General features: G+C 45.2%; 1 protein-coding gene and 1 non-coding gene across 5 annotated transcripts in view; both read left to right on the top strand.

Moving 5' to 3' along the window:
* CAMK1D (calcium/calmodulin dependent protein kinase ID) overlaps positions 1–22,176 on the top strand; it is a 294,151-nt gene that overhangs the window by 50,230 nt on the left and 221,745 nt on the right. The window lies entirely within an intron of this gene.
* Positions 19,356–19,484, top strand: LOC142864695 (U6atac minor spliceosomal RNA). The gene has a single exon (XR_012915044.1). It is a non-coding gene; the product is annotated as a U6atac minor spliceosomal RNA (small nuclear RNA).

The following is a 22,176-nucleotide window of genomic DNA, read 5'->3' as shown; positions in this document are numbered from 1 at the left end:
GAACGCACGTCTATTAAAAATGAAACCAGTGGTAAGATGTAGCAGATGCCTGAGGCGAGGCCTTGGTAAAGTGGGGGTGTCTGGCACCGAATGTTCCAGCACCCCCCCACTCCCCGCAAAGATGAATCACTTGCTCATCTGCTTTTGGCCCTCCTGGGTCTGTCCTGTCCCTGGAAGGAGTTCACCGACATCTTCCGACCGCCCTTTCCTGCTTGGCTCGTGGTGGGGCCCGAGATCCGCCCTGGGCTGTGTTCACGAGGGCAGGTTCTGTGGGAGCCCGAGTGTGGGTCTGAGCAAAGTGGGGTGTGAAATGCAAGCCAGGCCACTTTCCCTTCCCTGGGGGGTGTGAGGATTGCAAGATGATGGCGACGGTGAGCCCCCCGGCATGGAAGGACACAGAAATGAGTGTTTGAAGGAGAAGTTGCTGGTCATTTGCTGGTGTTGATAGATGTCAAATCTCTGGATTTGGGCTAGTTCTGATTCCAAACATTCTGTCCTGTTCCGTCTTCATACCGTATGTTTCAGACCAGAGTTTTGCCGTGGTTTGTTTGGGGAAAAAATGCATTAGCTGTATTTTCACAGTTTGGAAATGAGGCGCATGGACCTACCAGCATTGGGTCAGGTTCTCCGGACTTTATTCAGAGTTCTGAGGCCCACTTGCTTTGTGCCAGTGAGTTTTCAGACTTTAGCCTGCATGAGAATCACCCCAAGGGCTTGTTGAAACATCAGTTGCTAAGCCTTAGTCCCAGAGTTGCTGGGGCGGGAGGATTTGCATTTCTAGCAAATTCCCAGGTGATGCTGTGGCTACTGGTCCGCGGCCCACACTTTGAGAACCACTACTTCGAATTGCTGTCTCATGGCTGGGTCATGACGAAGATTTCACTGGTGTGCAGTAAAATGAGAAAAATAATGTACCTGAGTTTTCAGAAATCCAAATGTACTGAATGGAAATGTACCGAATGGTACATTTCAGAAATCCATATGTACTGATTATCCATGTTTTCCCCCTTGAAATTAGGTCTTCCCTATTTTCTGATGGTAAGATATCTTTTCTTTCATGAAATGATGGCCACAACATGGTAGTTTGGAGGTACTGACCTTACTTGAAAAATTAAGAGTTAGCAACTCTAATCCAGTTCCCCAATGTGGGGGGATATTTTACAGCTCTCTGAAATTCAGAAGTCCAAGAACCATAATCTAATAAATGTGCAGTTTAGTTCTTTAGTTTATAAATTTTCTCTCTTGAAAGAGGAGGTTGGGGGGGAGTGGAAGTGGTGAAACAGGAGACAGATGTTTATTCGTTTCACTAAATCTTTGCTGTTTTATTTTCTGATGACAATGGCAGTAAACTTTCTGTTTTGCAAAAACCCCATGTCTCACAGTGAACTCAGAGCACAAAGAAGACAGCCACTTGTGCACGTTATTAGGTATGTTGGCTGTAGCATGTTTTATCTTCGAAATTATCTTTTTCCTCTTATGGTTTTAGGGAGAAATAGCTGGAGAGAGTGGCTGGCCGTGAGGATGCCGGCTTGAGTTTCTGATCTGCCACGTTGTCTGTTAGTCTGATTATCTCATACCAGGGGTCCTCAAACTTTTTAAACAGAGGGCCAGTTCACTGTCCCTCAGACCGTTGGAGAGTGCACACTGTGGGCCCGGGATGAGTTGGCTGCTAAGCAGGACAAGCAGCGGCAGCAAAAACACCCGGAGGGGCGGATAAATGTGCTAGGTGGCCCGCATATGGCCCGTGGGCCGTAGTTTGAGGATGCCTGTCTCATACTGAGTGGGAGATGTGTGATTTGTACAAACATTTCGCATTTTTCAAACTTTTTACAGTTTTCTCAAGCCTCGCTGATTGAATAAACCTAACACTAATGCCCACTGTTGGGGACCTTTCTGGAAGTGCTCTGATGAGCATCATGGTTTGGAATATTTTAGGCAAAGCGTTGAAGAAAATGCAGCAACTGTTCCCCATTAATTTGAATCTGGATGGTTTCCTTGAACGGTCCTCATACTTAGTCATAGTGTCCTAGCGTTTTTCCTTGATTAGACGGATGATGAATGGCCTTAATTCTCCATTTAGCGTTGCCTGTGTAGACGTAGTTTCAGTTGAGGTTTTTCAGATCTTGCTTGATGGCAAATTCAATTCAAATTAAGTAAATAAATTATAGAGAATCCGTTTCTCTTCTCTGCTCAAAAGGTTCCATGTAACATTCATTTGGAATTTCTTCAGAAAAAAAAAATCTAATTAGCTCTTTGATTTTCTCTTGTAAATCTGTCTTGTTTCCCGGCTTGGTTCTTTTACCCTTCCCATGTTTATAGATTTTCCTCCTCTGTTTTTACGTGTCCCGTTATTAAAGTTGGGACTACTTTTCTTCTTAAAGTCTCCTTTGTCACAGACTGGTGTTCCATCCTTCCAGAGCTTTTCTATGCTATTAACATCACTGGAAATGTGTGTGATTTTTTCTTTTCATAAACAAAGTTACCCAGTATATCACCTGGCCACTTCCTTTAGTGCCTTGGAGTATTTGTTGGTGATATGTATTTCTGTCTATATTTTCTAAAAATTATTTCTTCCATGTTCTAGGTCTATGACTGTTTTTCAAGGTCCTACTTATGCATATTTGGTGTCATTATTCTAAAGTCAGGACTAAGAAATCACTTCTCCATTGAAACAGATTAGAATCACAGTTATTTTGTCTTCCAAAAATGATAGGCAGGTTTATTCATGAGTTGACGTATATTGTGAATCTAAAGTTTCCTTTTTTTAACAAAAAAAAAAAATTTTTTTAAGACTAGTCAAGTGCAGTAGTGAGGAGGGGGGAAAGTAGTAGAACAATAAAATTTCTTATTACTACTTTTAGTTTTAGAATCACACTGAGACCTGAAAAAAAAAAAAAACAAAAAAAATGAAGAAAAAAAAAAGAATAAAATGAAAAAGAAATAGGCATTTGACCGAGGAGCAGAAGAATTTACAAATATATGATTGTGGCTATTTTTGTGCTAAGGCTTGTACAGCAGAGCAGAATACAAGATGATATTTAGAATTCATTTTTTTCAGATATTATTTTTGTGAGATTTTAGTGTCTACATCGCTTTTCCTTAGGAGATACAGGGTAGTCCCTTTTATTAAATAAATAAAAAAAATTAGCATTAGCTAGGGAGAGGTCTCTGGAAATGTCAATTCAGATGGAAACATTTAGCTTGGATCTAACTTTTTATGGAATCATGCATGTAATGCCGTTTGCGTTTGCTGAGATTTTTGTCTTATTAATAGAATAGACAAATCAGCATTTTGGCGGCGTATGGAAGGCTTTGCTTGTTTTTCCTGGTCTTGATTGCCGGTTGCACATAAAATTCAGAGGAGGAAAAAGCGTGTAGCGTGGCGAAGGGCGCTCGGATGACTCAAGACCGCCTGCCCCGTCTGCCCCGCCGCAGGTCCCTGGCGGGAGGCCTTCGTTCAGACACCATCTGAACGGGACAGGCCGCTCCGGAATATTCATGCAGCACATGGAGAGTCCGTGCGGAACACATCCCACAGGTTGAGCCTTGGCGGAGCTGCCAAAGGTGAAACCTCCTTGCACAGTGGAATTGCTGGAAGGCAGGGAGCTTGCTGGGCACAGAGCAAAGGCCCTGACCAGTGCTCGGCAGTGGAGGGATCTAGAAACCATTTGCCACACTCTGTTTCACAGTTTCCAGCGTGAGCGGAGTTCTGTTTTGCCTGTGGATTCCGTGGCGCCCATGGCCTTGTTCTCCCGTGTCCTTGTATTTTTTTTTGAGACAGAGTCTCACTCTGTTGCCCGGGCTAGAGTGCCATGGTGTCAGCCCAGCTCACAGCAACCTCACATTCCTGGGCTCAAGCGATCCTCCTGCCTCAGCCTCCCGAGTAGCTGGGACTACAGGTATGCGCCACCATGCCTGGCTAATATTTTTTTTTATATATATATGTTTTAGTTGGCCAATTAATTTCTATTTTTTTTAGTAGAGATGGGGTCTCGCTCTTGCTACTGCTGGTCTCGAACTCCTGACCTTGAGCAATCCTCCTGCTCGGCATCCCGGAGTGCTAGGATTACAGGCGTGAGCCACGGCTCCCAGCCTCTGTCCTTCTTTCTGTACGTATTCAGCTCACCCTGCTTCAGGGCTTCTCCTGGGTTCTCAGCTTTCTCAGATGTTCCGCCAGAAAGGAGCCTCCTCATGGGTGTGTCCGAGTGGTTTGCTGGTGGACTCCCTAAACATCTTCCGTTGCTGGGGACTGCTGAGGCCTGTGGACATTTTGGTGACTGCAGTTGGGGCCCTGGAATCACCCTGCTCGGGTCCGAGTCCCAGTTTAGTCGTAGGACTTTGGACAAATTCCTTAAGCTCTGACTCTGTTTCTCCTCATCTGTGAAATGGGGGGATAGTAACAGTACTTATCTCAGAGGACAGTCCATGGAAAGAACTTGGCCCAGTGCCTGGCATATAATAAATAGCTATTAATATTATTAGCTATTAGCTAATACTATTAGCTATTAATATTATCATGACCTAGATGTAGGGTGATGGACCGTATGACCGTTTTGAGTTTTCTCACATTCTGTGTGTGTGTGTGAGAGAGAGACAGAGATTGCAGAAAGCACAGCTTCTCTGTGGACTTTGAGTGATGTTTGAATAAAGTTTCAGGGTCATGTCTTTGAAGAGAGCCAGGAATTTTGGGGGTGCCGCTGTGCCAGAGAAAACAGGTTCCAGAGAAAGAAAATAGAGGCAAGATCCTTTGCAGAGCAGGGGGTGGCCGGGAGTTGTTTCGGGTGGCGTGTGGCCAGGAGGACCCTGCAGGGTTCCACAGAGGGAGGCCTCTGGGGCCCAGGCTGGGGCGAGGAGGAAGGCTTGGCCTGGGGCTGTAGACCTGGGAACCGGGGTTCAGCCGATGTGAATCCCAAGCCCCCTGGCGTCTCCTCTGTCTCCTGGTTCCTTCAGAAATGAGGCCGGGGCAGCCTGCAGCCGGCCACCCTCTCTCTCTGCCGGCTGGGCCTTCCGTGCCAACCCCCAGATGACGCGGTGAGCAAGAATGAATAAGTGTCCCCAGGGAGAAGGGCCGGAGTAGAGTCAATGGCTTGGCATCTGCAGTGACCTTTAGCGCAGTCCTTGCCTGCAGGGAGCTCTCCGTCCAGGTCAGATGAGGCAGAAGACATGTCATCAAGAGAGAAACAGATGACTGCAGCGTGGCAGTGTCCGGCTGTGGAGGAAAGCTTGGCCAGCTGTTGACAGATCGGAGCTGGAGATGGACGCAGTCAATTACTAGACGCACCTGTCTTATTACAGACCCAGCCCGAGTGACTCTTGTTCTCACTGACTACCGTGCCTTCAACTAAGCCAGTATCATACTTGCTATATAATTTTACACCTGATTTCCTTCCTTCCATTTTTACCTAGATTAATCTACCATGAGTTGTTTGTTGTTGCACCTCGTTGTCTAGAGGTGCCTTAATCCACTTACCTCTTCTTGTTCCACATTTGGCTTATTCCCGCCCCCCCCTTTTTTTTTTTACTATTTTTTCCAAGTTTTTAAAATAACCTTTATTTTTTTTAAAAGTTAATATATTGCAATATAGGAAACCGAAAAGCATAAGAAGCAAAGAACAAAGTCATCCACAATCACAAGCAGTTTACAGTTGGATGTGTCCTTCTAGATCCTAACACATGCACAACATCCAATTTTATGAGATTGAGATAGTACAGTATGCATCATGCTTTTTCACACATCATGAATATTTAGCAATCGAAAATCCCCAAAGCTATGGGAGCATTTTGATAACCGAGAATACACTTTTGTACTACACATCCCTGTGCCTAGAGCTCTCTTCATGGTCCTGATACTTTCCTTGTAATAGATCCAGAGAATGGGATTAAGTTAAAAGATTATACATTTGTCTTTAAAGGTTTATTTGGTGCCTTAATTGGCTTTTAGTAAAGTATCTATTAATTTACACTCCGACTAGCGATGCGTGAACACGATCATCTTGCCACGTCCTTGCCAGTGATTAGCATTACATTTTTTTCTCAATTTGATAGTCCGAAATGAAACCTTTTTAAATTATGGAAACGAAGCAAGGTGTATTGCAAGATTCACCCGTTGAGCAGAAGTGCCAGTTGTGGAGTTGTGGTGTGTGTCGCAAGTCCCTTTGAGGGGAGCAGAGGGAGAATGACCGTCCCCCCCTGCCCAGGGCTGCCACGCAGAGTCACCGTGGGTGGAAGACTTCAGCGGAGGGTGTGGTGTGGTCAAAGCCATTGCTCATACGAAACTTCAGAGCAGCTGCCTGTTTCTTATTGCTTGACTTTCCTGATCCAATGAACTTCTCTCTCTCTCTCTCTCTTTTTTTTAACCTGACATTTAGCAGGGTGCCTGCGAGGTCATCCATTGCAAACTCCATCATCTCAACTGATTGGCAGTTCAGCCTGTCTTTTAAAAGCCCCGAAGACAGGAGATTGTAGAAGCTTTAATGATTCTACCGTGTATTTCCCTCAAAGCTTGACAGCCACGATCTCATGAATTCCCACCTCTACCTCCCCACCGCTCCCTCTCCCTTTTTTAATAAGTAAAAGGCGAAGTTGAGAAAACTAAGCCCAGTGAGGTGAGGTTGGTAGTCTGGGGCCACTTAACTGAAAGTTCCAAGAATAGAACTGGGCTATCCCGACACCTACTGACTTTTGGCCAGCAACATTTTCCAATGTTGTGTAGCAACATCTCCCAAATTACTGTGGAAAAAAATGGGAAAATCCACTAGATAACCAGAGCCAGGTCCTGTTCCCTGACTTTCCTGCAGCCTTTACTGCCAACCTGCAGGAGACATGAGTCAGAGCCGTGGTTTTCTTAGTGCGTTAAGCCCTGCGCTCAGCTAACTCCCCATTGGGCCTCGGTGGTTCTGAATGAAGCCAGAAAGTGATTCAGTCTTAGATCAAAAGAGAAAACACACAGACACCAAAAAGCAAAAATAGAGTTCCTATTATTTCCAGGTTGCCAAAAATACTGGGATTGGAAAAAACTGGTTTTTTTTAGCTTCTTAACAATTTCATTTTATATACTGGGTTTTCTGGTAAAGTTTTCTTTTGTAAATAAATAATTGCCATTGTAGCTGTAGTCAAATAATTGACTCTGGGTGTCAATTATTATTATTATTTTGCTTTCATAGTGACATTAATAATGAAATTGAGTTTTTAAAATTTTTTTAGTAAGCAGTGAAGCATTGGATAGTATTCTCTTTTCAGCCTTAATGAAAAAAATCACGTTGATATAACTTTTAAAAATACAGCATTTTATTAATCGAGGTATTGGAAACATGATGTAATTAGTCCTTTTCATATTATACCTGGATGGTCCACTTCAAATGAATGAAAATTGCACAATTCTCATTATTTTATGAATTATAATTTTTTTCATAGCTTGGCCTTGTTAGTGATGGATTTTTCTGGATTAGTCAAATCTTAAGGATAACTGAGGTTTGCTTGTTTTTTGGGGGAACTTTTTGGTAGAAATCTTATTCAAGTATATTCTTTTTTTTGGAGTTGTCTAGAAAAATGGGACATCCCAGACTACTTGGACTTTCTGGGGATTTCCAAGAGCCTCTGTCTTGCAAAGGGCTGTCGGGTAATCTAGGAAGACGGAGGTTACGACAGGAAACCAAGTGCATTATGTCAGTACGGTCATGTCAGTGCTGAGTTGCTAACCTGCCAAAGAATGATTGCACTTGTCTCTTATAAAGTGTTAGATATATATTTTTGCATTCTCAGAAGGCTGGCATCCTTCCCCTGGGCTCGCGTTGGTGTCTGGGATGACTGAGGAGTCCGGTCCTCTGGCCATCAGACTGAGAGGAGGATGGCTGGTGCAGGTGGAGCCCCTCACTGTGTCCCTGTTCCCTGAGCCACTGTGTCCCTGTTCCCCGAGCCCAGCCCTCACCTCTGACGGAAGGAGACAGGCATAGGACTTTCCTTCATGCCAGAGAAGTCCCTTGTGCTGGACTGAATGGCCCACTGTTTTATAGAATCTCCAACCTTCTACGTCTCAGGAGAGGCTGGATGACATTATAGTGTTCAGGTGACGCCCAAGCCCAGCATTCGTGAAGAGTTCAAAGACCAGACAGGTTCAAGTTGTAGGTGGGAAGACCAGGTCTCCTTCCCACTTTCACACCAACCAGGGTAGAAAGAACTTACTGGCATGGAGTAGAATTTAAGGGGCCTTTCTTTATGATACAGTTGAATGGTTGCCCTTATAATGTTAGATTAGATCCAGGGCTAGCACGAGAGGAAATCTTGCAAGTCCTAGAAGTACGTGGAGGCGGCGTAAACCTCCCTCCTTTCGCTTCTGTGCTTTCTAGATACACACACAAGCGCCGTGTACGCAGGCAGCCACACCCTCGCCTGTCCGGGCACTTTCTGGGATAGCTCTGCAGCCCAGGCCTCATGTCCCTATGTCCACTGCTCCCTGAGTGTCCCTAAGTAATCAAGCCTGATGTGTCTCTAAGCGAACTTCATGGCTGCCCCCGTCTCCTCCCCAAACCTGCATCGGAGTGGCCCACGTCAGACGTCCAGGTACAATTCCGCCTCCTTCCTTTACCTCTCATCCCCCAGCCCACGTCTGATGGATGCAGTTTCTCCGATCGTAACGAAACGTCTCCAATTTATCTATCGACGGTACCCTCCTCCCCCACGCACACACGCGCACGGTCACGCCCCGAGCCCGCGCCGTCCCCTCCCGCAAGATGGTTTTCCTAAAGCACAGATCCGATCGTGTGACTCCTCCACTTACAACACGCTCCGGGGACTTCCCACCACCCGTGGAGGGCCAGCCCCCTCTGGTGTCGTCTGGCAGGTGGACCGTGCGTCTGGTTTGTCTGGGACGGTCTCCGTTTCGGTCTGTGTTCCCTCCTGGTGCGAGCATGTCACTGTTAAACACCTCTTGGATAAGGCGATCAACTCCGTGGTTTCCCCCACGACGTGTCCCGCCCCTGCCTGCTCTCCAGCCTGGCCACGCGGCTCCGTCTGCCTCAGTGTGACCCTCTGTCGCCTCTCCCTGCCTGGCCGCTGCTGCATGTCCTCTTGGCCTCTGGGTAGACTACGTTCCACACGGGACACCTTCCCGTTCCCTCCTCTTCACTAGACAAGGTGCCGCCCTCCGTGCACCCCCCCCTTAGATTCCCCACTTTGTGCACCAGGTGTCACCTTGTGTCATAGTCGCTTGTTTCGTCTCACTCTTCAATTACAATCTCATCTTAAAGGCAGGGGACACCATCTGGGTCACTGCCCTCCGAGGTCAGCTCAGTGCCTGCCCCGTAATAAATGCTTGATGCATCATTGAATGAGCGAGTGTAGGAGCGAGACAAAAGGGGGATTCCTCCCCAATAAGAAAATGTAATTTAGTAGTTGTCCCAGCATGCATACGATGACAAGAAGACATCAGGAACCTTTTGGAGTGCATTGGTGGAAGACCTGAGACTACAGACTAGAAAATTCTTATCCTGCTATTAAATAATTCAGGCTCACTGGAGAACAGCCCATGCCAAGGATATGTCACCTCTAACATAAGCTCACTTTAGCTGATCCTGGTTATTAATCTACAATTTCCTCTCGGGCACACTGTTCACGAGAAGCTGCCACGATTCCTCTTTAACGAGACATCTTTGAGCCATGGAATAGTTAGGCCTGGCGGGGAATCAGCCCCTGGCACCAGGAAAGGCTTGTCCTTTTGTTCGGGGCTTGCCTTGTTTAGGCTGTTGTGTTTCTGCCGTGGAGATTTTTCAGGACAACTGGGTGTCCCTGGTGTTTTAGACAGAGCCCCGGCGAGAGAGGGACTCATTCCAGATGGTTCGGATGAAGAGACTCGGATGGAGGGGCTGTGATTCGAGAAGTGTGGGTGGGGTTAAGAGAACCGGCAGTAACTGTTCAGGCGCCCAAAGACGAGTTCACCCCCAAGCCCTGCAGAAGGGGCCAGGGGAGGAGCCCGGGGCTCCTGGAGCTGCCCGCGGCAGATGGCTGCCTGGACAGAATGTGGCTCCGGGGATGGCATTGCTGGAACCCTGGGCTCATCCCCTGATCTCTCCCCTCTTGCTGTCTGCTATCCTGGCAGTGTCTCTTGTCCGCCAGCCCTGAGGTCAGAGGACAGAGGGCCCTAGTGACACCATCTGCCAAGCTTGGCCTGCAGGACAGGGAGGAGGGCAGGAATAACCAGCACCCGCCCTGTCCTTCCACGAGTGATCTTGGAGCCAGAAATGCTGTTCCCCTCCGTACTGTGTCATGCATTTTTCTCCTGGGGCTGGCCTTACTGAACTTGCCCGCTCTTGACGGGGACAGGCTGGGCTGTGTCCGACCTGCGCAGAATCCTTGCTGGCCCTCCTGAGCCCGCTTGCCTTGGCTCTGTATTCAGAATTAAAGAGTTTTTAGCCACTGAAAGGAAACACTTGTTAAAGACTCACCGACATCTCTTTTCCTTACCCCACTGCATGTCAAACACCCTCTTTCCTGTCCCCATCCTCTCTCATCACGTCCTGGGACCCCACACGTCTGCCTCAGTGGTCCACCTCGCCATGCCCAGTCCTTAGCACAGGCTGACCAAAGTTGGTGCCCACCAAGTCCAGCTCTGAGGGGGGCCCGACTGAGCCCACACAGGTGCATGTTGGGGACAGGCAGGGGAGGTTGCTGTGTGCAGTAGCATGCCACCTGCGGCGTCACTTCCGGTAACTGCCGGAAGTGCATGCATGAGTGTTTGCATTAATTTAATTTAATTTACTTGTTTAGTTCCCCGTGGGCCACGTGGGCCAGGTGAATGCAGTTCTTGGAACGGTGCTCCTCACCCCAGCAGTGCGGGCCACCCCCTCCTTTCGTTTTGTTTCCCACTTTCCATCCTGCTTGTTCTCTCCTCTTAACTTTCTTCCAGCCTTCTGACTTCCTTTGCTTCATTTTCTTTGCCTTGCATAGTGATAAAAACGCTCGCGTGCCCCCTCTGTCTCTTGCTGTTCTCTCTTGGACGGAAGTCGGAAGACAGTATAATCACAAAACACCCTGCTACTTTAGATGATCCTGCTTCTTTGGGATTTGCGAGCATTAGGATGGGCCCAAGCTGATGTTGACCTTTGCACTCTGAGCAGAGCAGTGAGATCACTAAGTCCCTGAGGGAAGGCCACCGTCCCCTCTCCAAGAGAGCAGAGCCTCCCCGGGCACTTACCAGCCCTGCCTGTAGGTGGGCTCCTGCAAAACTAGTCGCGAGTTTCTATATTTCTGATGAACTTGAAGGGCATCAAAGTGCTTTAGATCATTCAGAGTTTTCAGTAAATCAGATGAGCCTTCATTCCACATCGTTTGTGTTAATTGCATGGCTTTTCCTGTGTCCTACCTGTGGGCCACATGCCCGAGTCTGAGAATGAGCCTGTGTGTTGCTGATTTTGCAAATGAGGAAACTGAGGCCAGACTGTGGATGACCACGTGTCTCCGAAAGGCAGAGCCGGAGCTAGAATCCACGGGCTGAGTGTCAACTCTCTGCTGCAGCTCCATGGGGCTTTTCTCACTTGGAGCTCTGGTGCATACACGTGGCTCATATTTTCAAATGCTATTATTTGTTTTTTTCAAACAATAAATTAGGAGATTAACCTCATTTCCTGGTTTTAACAAATTTACGCTCTCTCCACCTCGTTCTTATTGCCTTATTGTTATAGTCGAGAGAGGAAGACGAAATGAAAACTATAAACCAAAATGCGAAAGGCAGTTCTGTGGGGAAGTTAATCAGGCACACGTCTCCGCTCTCCATCTGCCCCTCGGGGCCGTGAGCCCTGGTTATTGAGGGCACAGGTGGCGACTGCGGTCAGCTCTGCCCTTAGAAGGGAGCAGGGCACAGGGGTGGGCCTGGGCAGGTTAGAGGTTGTGATCACTCGGGACTGAGTGAGGGTCGTACGGAGAGAAACGGAGAGTGGATGGGGTAGGGGAGAGGGGCCGATTGCTAGACTCCAGCAAGAGAATCAGTTAATCACAGACCCCACCAAGAGGTACTAAATGATCCCCTCACTTCCCCAAGCAATAGTTTGTTTAGAAGATGCACTAATACGAAAACCAAGTGTGACCCTTCAGTGTGCCTGCCTGACCAGTGAGGAGTGTGCTCTCTTGCTCCAGGGCGGGGTTGGGGACATCCATCCATCACCTGCTTTAATAAGCCTCTCGTAGTAGCTGCATGGACCAGTCTGACCTTTTTCCTCCCTTCCCACTTCCCTGAAAAGGTTCCCCGGGAAAGCTAGAAGGCATGGCTGTTATCCTAGTTTCCATATTGCATTTTAAGATTTACAACCTCCTCACTTGCGTGGAAGATTTGAGGACATTCTTGGCAACCTCTGACGGCCACAGTTTGTTCTTTTCCTGACGTCACAGTGCCTTCCACCGCGACCTTCCTTTCGGCCGTGCGCCGGGCTCTGGGGAGACAGGTTACCCCTGGGGAAAGGTGGACGAGGAGGCCTGGCTGTTTGCCTGTGGGGGTGGTGGCAGGCAGAGGGGAGCCATGGGACCCACAGAGTTGGATTGGAACCTGCCCATGCTGGTGGGGAGACAGCCCCAAAGAGTTTTCCCAATCCTGTGAGGCTGTGACTGTCTTTGTTTGCAGGCAGCTCTGTGGCTGAGCCCAAGGCTCATTGGTTTGCTGTCTGTGTTTGCATGTCTCTGGCAGGTCCAGCAGGAGCCTGGTTTGAAGCCTTTTGCTTTCCTTCCAAAGTGGGGATGAATGAATGAATGAGTTTATGAGTGAATGAATGAGTTTATGAGTGAATGAATGAGTCTATGAGTGAAAGAATGAATGAGTTTATGAGTGAATGAATGAATGAGTCTATGAGTGAATGAATGAATGAGTTTATGAGTGAACAAATGAGTCTATGAGTGAATGAATGAATGAGTTTATGAGTGAATGAATGAATGAGTCTATGAGTGAATGAATGAATGAGTTTATGAGTGAATGAATGAGTCTATGAGTGAATGAATGAATGAGTCTATGAGTGAATGAATGAATGAGTTTATGAGTGGATGAATGAATGGTGTCAGGGAGCCAGCTTGCTCCCCAAAGACTCCTCGCTACCCTAACAGTGGTTCTCTGCCCTCGTTGGGGGCTGGCCCACGCCTGGCATCTTTGAAGCCCAGATTCTACCCACCTGTCCCCAAGCTGGTGACATCACAGCCACAGGAGCAGCTGCACAGCAAGACCCTCTGGGAGCGTCTTGCACAGGGCCCATGGAATTAGAGTGAATGCAGATGCCACGTGGGGACTTCATGGTCCCCAAGCCAGCTCACTTCATAGTCCCCAAGCCAGCTCAATGGAAAAGAGCCACAGAGACTCTGCCCAGATGCACCCTGAGCAGGGGGCAGGCACGGCGTGCATCACGTAACATCACCAGCGAAAGACCCGCAAACCACACGCTAGGTGCTCGGTCAGGTTCCATCTCACCACTTTCCGCTGTTCTCCTTCTAGAGATCACGGCGCACAGAGAGTCCCCCGCCTCTCCGGCTGAAATCCTTTCCCACTTGAGCTACTTTTAGACCCACCACTTACTTGCCTGCAGGTTGGCTGATTGCTCTTGCGCCACCCCGGCCCTCCTGCAGCCCACAGGACTTAATTACCGACGCCTGAGAATTCTTTGCCTTCCGCCCTCATTTCCTGCTCCAGGTACATAGTAATTTTTTTCTCAGGTTGAAGGCTTAGATATTTTTTTTTTGAATTTGCTTTTTCAAGCAGAGTAGTCTAGGCTTTCTTAGAGTTCTCTCCCCCGGTTTTGCTTGGTTATTTAGTCAACAAAAGAAAGATCAAATTGGGTCAAGGAAAGTAGGATCTGATCATTAGAGTGCACGGAGTTTTGGAGAAGTTCTTTAGGCTTCACTGGATTGAAAGGAGACTGGGAGTATCCAGAAAGCTGGCACTGGGTATGCATTGGCCGAATAAAAACCACAGAAAAGAAGGAGAAGCCCATCGATGCAGGGCATTTTTGCAGGAACGTTGATGAACCTGCCAAGGAGCCACGTGTTAGAGCACCTGCCCCCCTGGTTGTAGGTGGAACGTCTTTTTCTTTCTTTTGTTTTCTTTCCTAAGAAGGAAAAAAGGAAAAGATCACAAAGGAACTTTGAACCGTTGTCGAGCACGTTGGAAAAAGTGAAAATGCACTCCATGCATGTTATTTGTAAGGAGAGAAGCATGTCGGGTGTGAACGTGTTTGGAAATGCCTGGAATTTCGCCAGGCAGCGTGGCAGCAAATTCCAGGCAAAAGCCTGGCATCGCTTTGCTTCCTTCCCCTCTTATCTTTTCTTCCCATTTCTTTTACTTTTTCACTTTTCCCCTCTTACCATTTCTTTGCTTTCTGATGTTTTCCCTCCCATCTTGAGCCACTTTTCTTTTCTTCCCTATGCACGCGAGCTCACAGCAGTAGAGAAAACGGTGACCTCTCAGAAATGTCTGTTGTTCTAAGGACTCTAGAAGACAGAGGCAAAGAAATGAAGCTTCGCCAGGGAAAGTGGGGCTTGAGGAGGAAGGGTGTTCATGAGCACAAGGGTTTATCTGTTTGTGAAATGCATTCAGTTTTCACAGAGTGGATATGATGGGTGTCCACTGCATGCCAGGCGTGGTGGTTGGACATACAGAAGGATGGCATACATTGTTCCCAGTTTGGGGACACTGCGGTGGCCGGGCAGGGGCAGGGACAAGCGTGGAGCTCAGTCGTTGCAATAGGATGTCATAAATTGCCTTTACGGGGGGCATGAACCGTGTGTTGTGCTCAGAGTCAGGCGGTTCCCATTTTAGACTGGAAACTTTCCCAAGGTCTTTTCTTTGCCTGGCTTGTGTTTAGCCGTTGCTGTCGTTGCTTTTGCACAGACTGCAGGGATAGAACAAAAAACGTTCCCAGCCCTTTACACGTAAGAGTCATAAACCATGCCTTGACAGCGGCAGGGAATTATAGGACTGATTTCTTTTTATTGTGAGTATAACTTTTAATTGTCTTCCTTATCTCCTTGCCTGGCTGTTATTTGCTGGGGTGGAGCTAACGATGTTTTGAAAGTCAATTCAGAGGGGAGCGGAGGATGTACGGACGTGGTGCTGGCGTTTCGTGAATGTCACATACTGATTTTAACAATAATAGATTTTGAAAAGGAATGACATGTCCCCAGCTAGTGAAGGAAGGTATTCTGTGTGAGGGGCTCTTGTTATGGGTAGATACCACGATTCATTTCTACTGCAGATACGAAATATATAGCCTCTTCGCCTACTAGTATTTGGGGAAGCTCAATTTTTGAGTGAGTCCTTTCTCTTCTTGTAATCTGAGCCTTGACAGCAAGCTTTATGCCAGTAATTCCCAGTTTCTTTGTCGTAGTTAATTGGGTTTTTTAGTCTGCCCATCCCTCCATGCCTTCCAATGCTTAGTTTAACTTTAACTTTGAGAATTCTGTGAACTCTTCTAAGATTACATGAGACACCTTCAACTTATTCCCGTCGGGAATGATTGGACTCAATGAAGGGAAGGGCTTTTGGAAGAAGACAAGGGAATGGTCCAATTGGCAGTTGCCCAATTTATCCTAAGACACCTCATCTTTTCTGGGATGGGTTGTTTGGATCTAATTTCTTTGATCAGTGTCTCACTTTAGAAGGTACCACTTTGTAGAAGCAATAAAATTATAAAGATTCAATCAAAGTCATTGTCAATACTGGAGAAATGCACAGAGATGTTGGAAGACTGACTCCATGCTCCTTTACTTCCTGGGTGACTTTTTCTGCAGAAGCTCACCCAGGGCCCTTACCGGGGGTAATTGGCCAGTTTTCCATCGTGCCATGGCAAGAGGCCGGAGGGGCAGCCTCTGCTGTCCGCTGGGAAGCCTCCAGAGAGTTCTCCGGGGGAGACATTGCAGAGCTGTCTGGACTTCTTGCCCAGGTTTGTTGGGAAAAGAGTCAAAGCAGCAATTGAATGATTTGAATTTTTGTTGAGAAAAACAAAGCAAAAGTTGGTGGTGTTTTTTGTTTTTTTTTTGACATCAAACATTTTGTTCTGGCCTGTAGGGCAGATTTTGTTTTTCCCTTATAACTTTTTTTTTTTTTATTCTTTTTACTATTTTTTAAGGATGGGAATGAAAAGGAATTAATCCCGGACAATTTCTCCCTGTGCAAAACACTGGATGTGACTGCCTAGAAGTAGAGTTTGGCCGTAAGGAGAAAGTATGGCCGAATCTTCCAAAATGCTGCCCGTGGCTTAGGGGTCTGTGGTCTGGGCAGGTTCCCTACACGCTCCGTGACCTGGGTGCTTCTGTGCAGTGGAGACAATGGTCTCATTGGATGTTGTGATTCACTGAGATCGTTCTTGTAAAACACCTAGAAAGTTCCTGGTACTCGGTGAGCAGTCCATGCTTGTTATGATGTGGTTACACACTCATTCTGTTATTCATATTATTATATTATGAAAAATTCTAGTTTCTTGGGAAGAAGCCATACCTTGTTTTCAGGTATGTTCTGAGAGCAGAGCATGGATTTGGACAATGACCTTCGTTCAAATGCATGGAGCAGAAGATTGCATTATATTTTTGGGGTCATTTAACAAAATTGTAATATGTACAGCATACAATTTACCATTTTAACCATTTTAAGTGTACAGTTCAATGGCATTAAGTACTTTCTTTTTGTTGTGCAACTGTCACCACCATCCTTATTTTTCCCTGCCATTAGCTCTGGCCGACCACCATTTCATTTTCTATCTCTGTGACATTAACTACTCTGGGAACCTCACTGAAGTGGAATCATACAGTATTTGCTTTTTTTTTTTTTTTTGGTTTATTTCACTTAGCACAATGCCTTTAAGGTTTACCTATGTTGTCATGTGTCAGAATTTTCTTCCTTTTTAAGGCTGAATAGTATTCCATTATATTTTTTTTTTTACCACATTTTGCTTATCCATTCATCTGTCCACGACTCTTGGGTTGCTTCTACCTTTTGCTTGTTATGAATAACGCTGATGTGAACGTTGGTGTGTGAATATGTTTGCATTACATCCTAAAAAAGTGAACTATTTATTGAGATATGATACATGCATTACAGTTTTTGGTGATCACAACGTACTCGTGATTTTCATTGAACCTGAACCTATGGTTGTCCCAAACCCCTCAAGTTTTAAATGCAGTGACTGTCACACACTTTATCGTTTACCTCTTTTGTCCCGAGTGGTTAATTTTTTGTGCACCTGATTGTATGTTTAATCTTGTGAGATCCCGTTCACTAAACCGGCCTGTCAAGATCTTTTAGAATTCTGGGTCTTTTATCTCGTTTCATTTTGGGTTATCCACAGATATGACGATCATATCCTCTGTGTCTCTATGCAAGTCACCGATAAAACTGCCAGAGAGGAAGGGACTCTCGGCACAGCTCTGCAGGTGCTATTGGAAACCTCTCCCTGGCTGGCTTATTTCTTGGGTATTGCTGTGCAGTCGTTCATCTGTCTATCCAGTTTTTCTCCCCTTTAGCCCCATTCTTTGTTTCCTTTGTGAGGAAATCAGAAGGATATTTGTCACCGCGTTAAGTGTCTGTAGGTCACCATTCTATGACACTCTGCAAACTCGTTGATAACCAAACTAAGCAGTGTTTTAGTAGGTGATGGTAGCCACGAAGCGGTTTTGGGTGAGTGAGATTTAGCTATTTCCCCACATCCTCACTACTAGGTTATAATGAAAGCAAGTTTTGGACAAAGTTTTCTGCATAAGACCTTTATTAAGGAAACGTGTACGAGCAAAAACAGGCATGGGCCAGTCCACACGGTCAGTTCTGTCACCTGATGTCCAGCTCTGTGCCCTCTTAAGTGCTGTGACCACCATTTGGGATGAAAGCTCCCCTTGGGACACATTTGCCAGTATTCCAAAAACAGGCTTCTGGCACCAGGCAACCAGAAACTTCCAAACCCATGGGCCGGACCTTTAAGGGTCAGGCCTGAGGTTACAGGCTATAGGCCTTGCTGGGTAGATTCTTATGTCTTGTCTATGCAAAGACAAGGAGTATTTAATTACCCCATTTTAAACATTTATCATGCTAATTAATAAACTAATTTCATCAACACAACATTTCTGACATCCAGTTTGCTAATTTGCAAAGGGTCTGTTATTGCTCAAATATTGAGAGCAGAAGGACTTCTAATTGCTACTTATGGTTTAGGAACTTTTTGATTGGGTGCTAAATGGCCTGCCCAGGATGATGAGGTATAATATAATTTACATGTAGTAAAGTTCACACATCTCAAATTTTTTTAAGCCCATGCAACAGCCACCTAGATCAAGATATAGAACATGTCCAGCACTGTCAGAAGGCTCCCAGGTATCCCTGGGTACCAGCAGAGTAATCCATATTTCGACACTTGTCACATAGATTAGTTTTGCCTGCTTTGAATTCCATATAAATGAAATCATACGTGTGCTTTGTGAAATTGATCCAGCTTCTTGCATGTAAAGGTTGTTCATGTTTTCCTCATTGCTAGGTAGTATTCCATTATATAAAGTTTAGATACCCTTTCTAGAATTGATGGCATATGGCATTTCCAATTTGAGCACTTACAAATAAAACAGCTGAAGACATTCTTGTGCCCGTCTTTGATCGATGGAGTATGAGTTATGGATTAGGGTAACTAGCTGTGCCTAGAATTGCAGTTCACATTAATTCGCATATGCAGACTATCATATTGTCCATGCCGAACGATTTCAAAGTAAACTGCAGGCGTTACACAAAACCACAGCAAACAAAGGAGTGGCTTTAGTCTAATATGACTTGTATTTAGCCAACCCACGGCAGTATAAAAGTGGATCATTGCTTTTATGTCCCTGGCCTATGATAAATGTTCTAAGCCAGAGGGTCACTTTCTTGGAAGCTGAAATTCTCATGTGAAACTATGTTGTTTCCTCCTGCTTTTTCTAGAAGGGGTGGGAAAAAACCTTTTTGTTACTTTTGCAAATAGGCATCATTTTCTAATTATAGCTTCTCACTGTGCAAATAAGTCATGAATTACTAAACACTCTGAGACTATAAACTCATTTTGGGGGGAATCCCCTGAATTGAAATGAATGAAGTTTTAAAATATTCATTTATAATGTTCTTTCCCTGCCATCTTATGTATTGTGATGAAAAGAATATTTGCTGCTGATTTAAAATCCCTGAATATTCTTATAAAAATTTAATTCCACACATATTAACTAGGCTTTCAGGTTTTTTTTTAGAAGGGCTGTTTTCTTTCAATAGGTTACTAGAGGGAAAACCTGTTAGCCTAGGAGAATTGGTGGATGGAAGTAGAATAGGGAAGGTTGAGCTCAGACCACCCCTGGGGGATGGTGCATTGATTTAAATTTTAAAAGTACCTGTGTTTTATGAAAGTAAAGAAATCGGTTAGTAGTGCCCTTGATAAGAACGGAAAAAATTCTAGGACCCTATACTACGCACATACATTTATGGTATAACCATCTCTTTATAGCACTTTAAAAATATTTTTGAACAAGCCAGCAGGAGGGGGATCTGGCATTGTCAACTGACCTTCCAGGTGCATTGACCTTTGGCCCAGCAGTCCTGTTCCTGGGAATCTTTCCCCGCAGGTACAGCTGCATCATAGGTAACAGAATGACATTTGCAAAAGGTTATCGTTGAAGCTTTGCGGCACCACAACGTTGCAAGCCACCACACGCCCATCGATCAGTAAGGGGCTGGTTAAAGGAACGATGGTGGAATGCTATGCACCTGTTAAAACAGAGTGATGGAAATCTGTGTTCTGGTATGGAAAGACCTCCAGGTACATTGCCAAGGAAAAAAAGCAAGGTGGAGAGTAGTCATAGAGTGTGTTGCCCTTTGTATAAGAAACATGAGGATATGGGGGAAAAATATATATATATACACACACATATATATATATGCATATATATATGAATTTGCTTATATTTGCATCAAGAAGCACTGGAAGGCTAAACAAGAAAGTAATAAAATTTTTTATCAGTGCTAGGCAGGGGAGAAGGGAATGATTGAGAGCAGGTGTAGGAATGGCTTGTTTGCATGGATCTTTTAATATATCGCATCGACCTTCGAATCACGCAAAAAGCAAGCAAACCAAGCAACAGAAGGGACTGCCGGGCAGGCCTTTGTCATTAACTAGATCAAGAGCAGGTGACAGAGAGTGAAGGTGGTTGATGCATTCTTTTGCTTCGTCCAAGCTTTCTTGGAACTGGCCTTCTGAAGGGGCAGCCAGATAACAAACAGATGATGACAGACAGACAGACAGAGATATTCATGCTCCTGGAGCCTAAAGAGGGAGGGGGAGAGAAATTCATCCTGAGGCCAGAAGGGTAGGTTGATTGTGGATATATATTCCTATGTATTCGTGATACATTTGTGAATAATATTGTACGTAGGATATTAAAGTGATATAAATTCTCACTTTAAATTCACTTTAAAAGTGATAAAATTAGTCTTTTACTACGGCAATCAGGATTTCATTTTACCATAATATCATGACCACTTTGGATAAGATCTAAATAAAGAAAAAAACCTCCATTGCATCGGGTCATCATACCCTGATCTTGCTACTATGTTGGCAAGAGACTAGAATTTAGGTGAATAAATTAAAAATCCATGTGACCATCAGTTTGCTTTCGCAAGAGCGTGGATATATTGGGGATAATGTCACCTATATGGTTTGTGACTATCACCATAGATTATTAGGCAGATAAGACATTACTGTGACAAGTCTATTTTTTCCCTACTCGGGGAGTGTTTTAAAATTAAAGCTGCTCCATTTACTATGATATATTAGCTACAGAAAACTGAAAAAAAAATCCACATATACACACAGATATAAATCACATAGCCCTCACATTCTATATTTTTTCATGACAATCATTGTCTGAAAATACCAGGAAAGTATTTCCGCAGTAGATAACGTAGATATTTGAAGCATATTTATCCTGTGTTTATTTATTTATGTTTTCTTATTCCAGTCTTTTTATTGGCAGAGTTCTCTTTCATAATTTCTGAATCAGGCGAAAGATTAATACGGAGTATTTTAGAAAGTTTTTATGATGAAATGATGTTTTTAAAGAGAGATTTTTTTTTCTCTGTCGCTTTGGGTTCAATTAAATTTTGGTGAAACTTAAGAAATAATGAGAAACAAAGATCAAAGCCTTGGGAAAAAGCAGTGCTCAAAATGCTTCCTGCACCTCCAGGTCTACAAGAACAATAATTCCGTTTTGCTCAGAGAATGAAGGAAAAACGACACAGGCCAGGTAGCCAGGCTTGGGATCTGAGGTTTTCCTGACTGCCGATCCAAATGACAGCTCTGTCCCCCAGGGAGTCAGTATGCTCACAGGCGTTCTTAGGTTTGTGATTTAGTTAAGAAAGCCCCAGAAATCAGATTTGTTTCTTTTTTATTGTTTGTTTGTTTATTAGCATTACCTTAGTTTCATTTAGTGTTCTTTTTTTTTTTTTTTTTCTTTTTTTTTTTTTTGAGACAGAGTCTCACTCTGTTGCCCAGGCTAGAATGAGTGCTGTGGCATCAGCCTAGCTCACAGCAGCCTCAAACTCCTGGGCTCAAGCGATCCTCCTGCCTCAGCCTCCCGAGGGGACAGAGGGGACTGTAGCTGGGACTACAGGCATATGCCACCATGCCTGGCTAATTTTTTCTATATATTTTTAGCTGTCCAAATAATTTCTTTCTATTTTGAGTAGAGATGGGGTCTCACTCTTACTCAGGCTGGTCTCAAACTCCTGAGCTCAAACGATCCTCCCACCTCGGCCTCCCGGAGTGCTAGGATTATAGGCGTGGGCCACCGCGCCCGGCCCAGATTTGCTTTAAGGTTTAAAAAAATACAAAGACATGCAGATCCTTATTTCATAACCACGTTAAACTCCACTCTGCAGTGTAGTAAGAGACTGCGTCAGCTTGTCCACTCTGCCCCCTCGGTTGGCCTCTTGGACAGCATGGCTGGGGGCCTTACTCAAGCTGGTCCAAGAGGACAGAACTGTTCACATCCACTGTCACTAGCAGAGTGAGACAACCCTGCAAAAATTGATTTGCTTTAAGCCACGATCCTCAAGGATGTAGTAGAAGGGTCCCTGGCAATGACGAGGACAAATGTCTGACGTGCTTTACGTTGTGTTTTCTTTCTGCATTGACTTTCCAGACTGGAAATTAGAACAAC

This window comes from Microcebus murinus, chromosome 25 (genome assembly GCF_040939455.1).
Source record: "Microcebus murinus isolate Inina chromosome 25, M.murinus_Inina_mat1.0, whole genome shotgun sequence".
In the NCBI taxonomy this organism is placed as follows: Eukaryota; Metazoa; Chordata; class Mammalia; order Primates; family Cheirogaleidae; genus Microcebus; species Microcebus murinus.
Note: the sequence above shows the minus strand (reverse complement) of the source record. Positions and strands in the feature narration are given on the sequence as shown.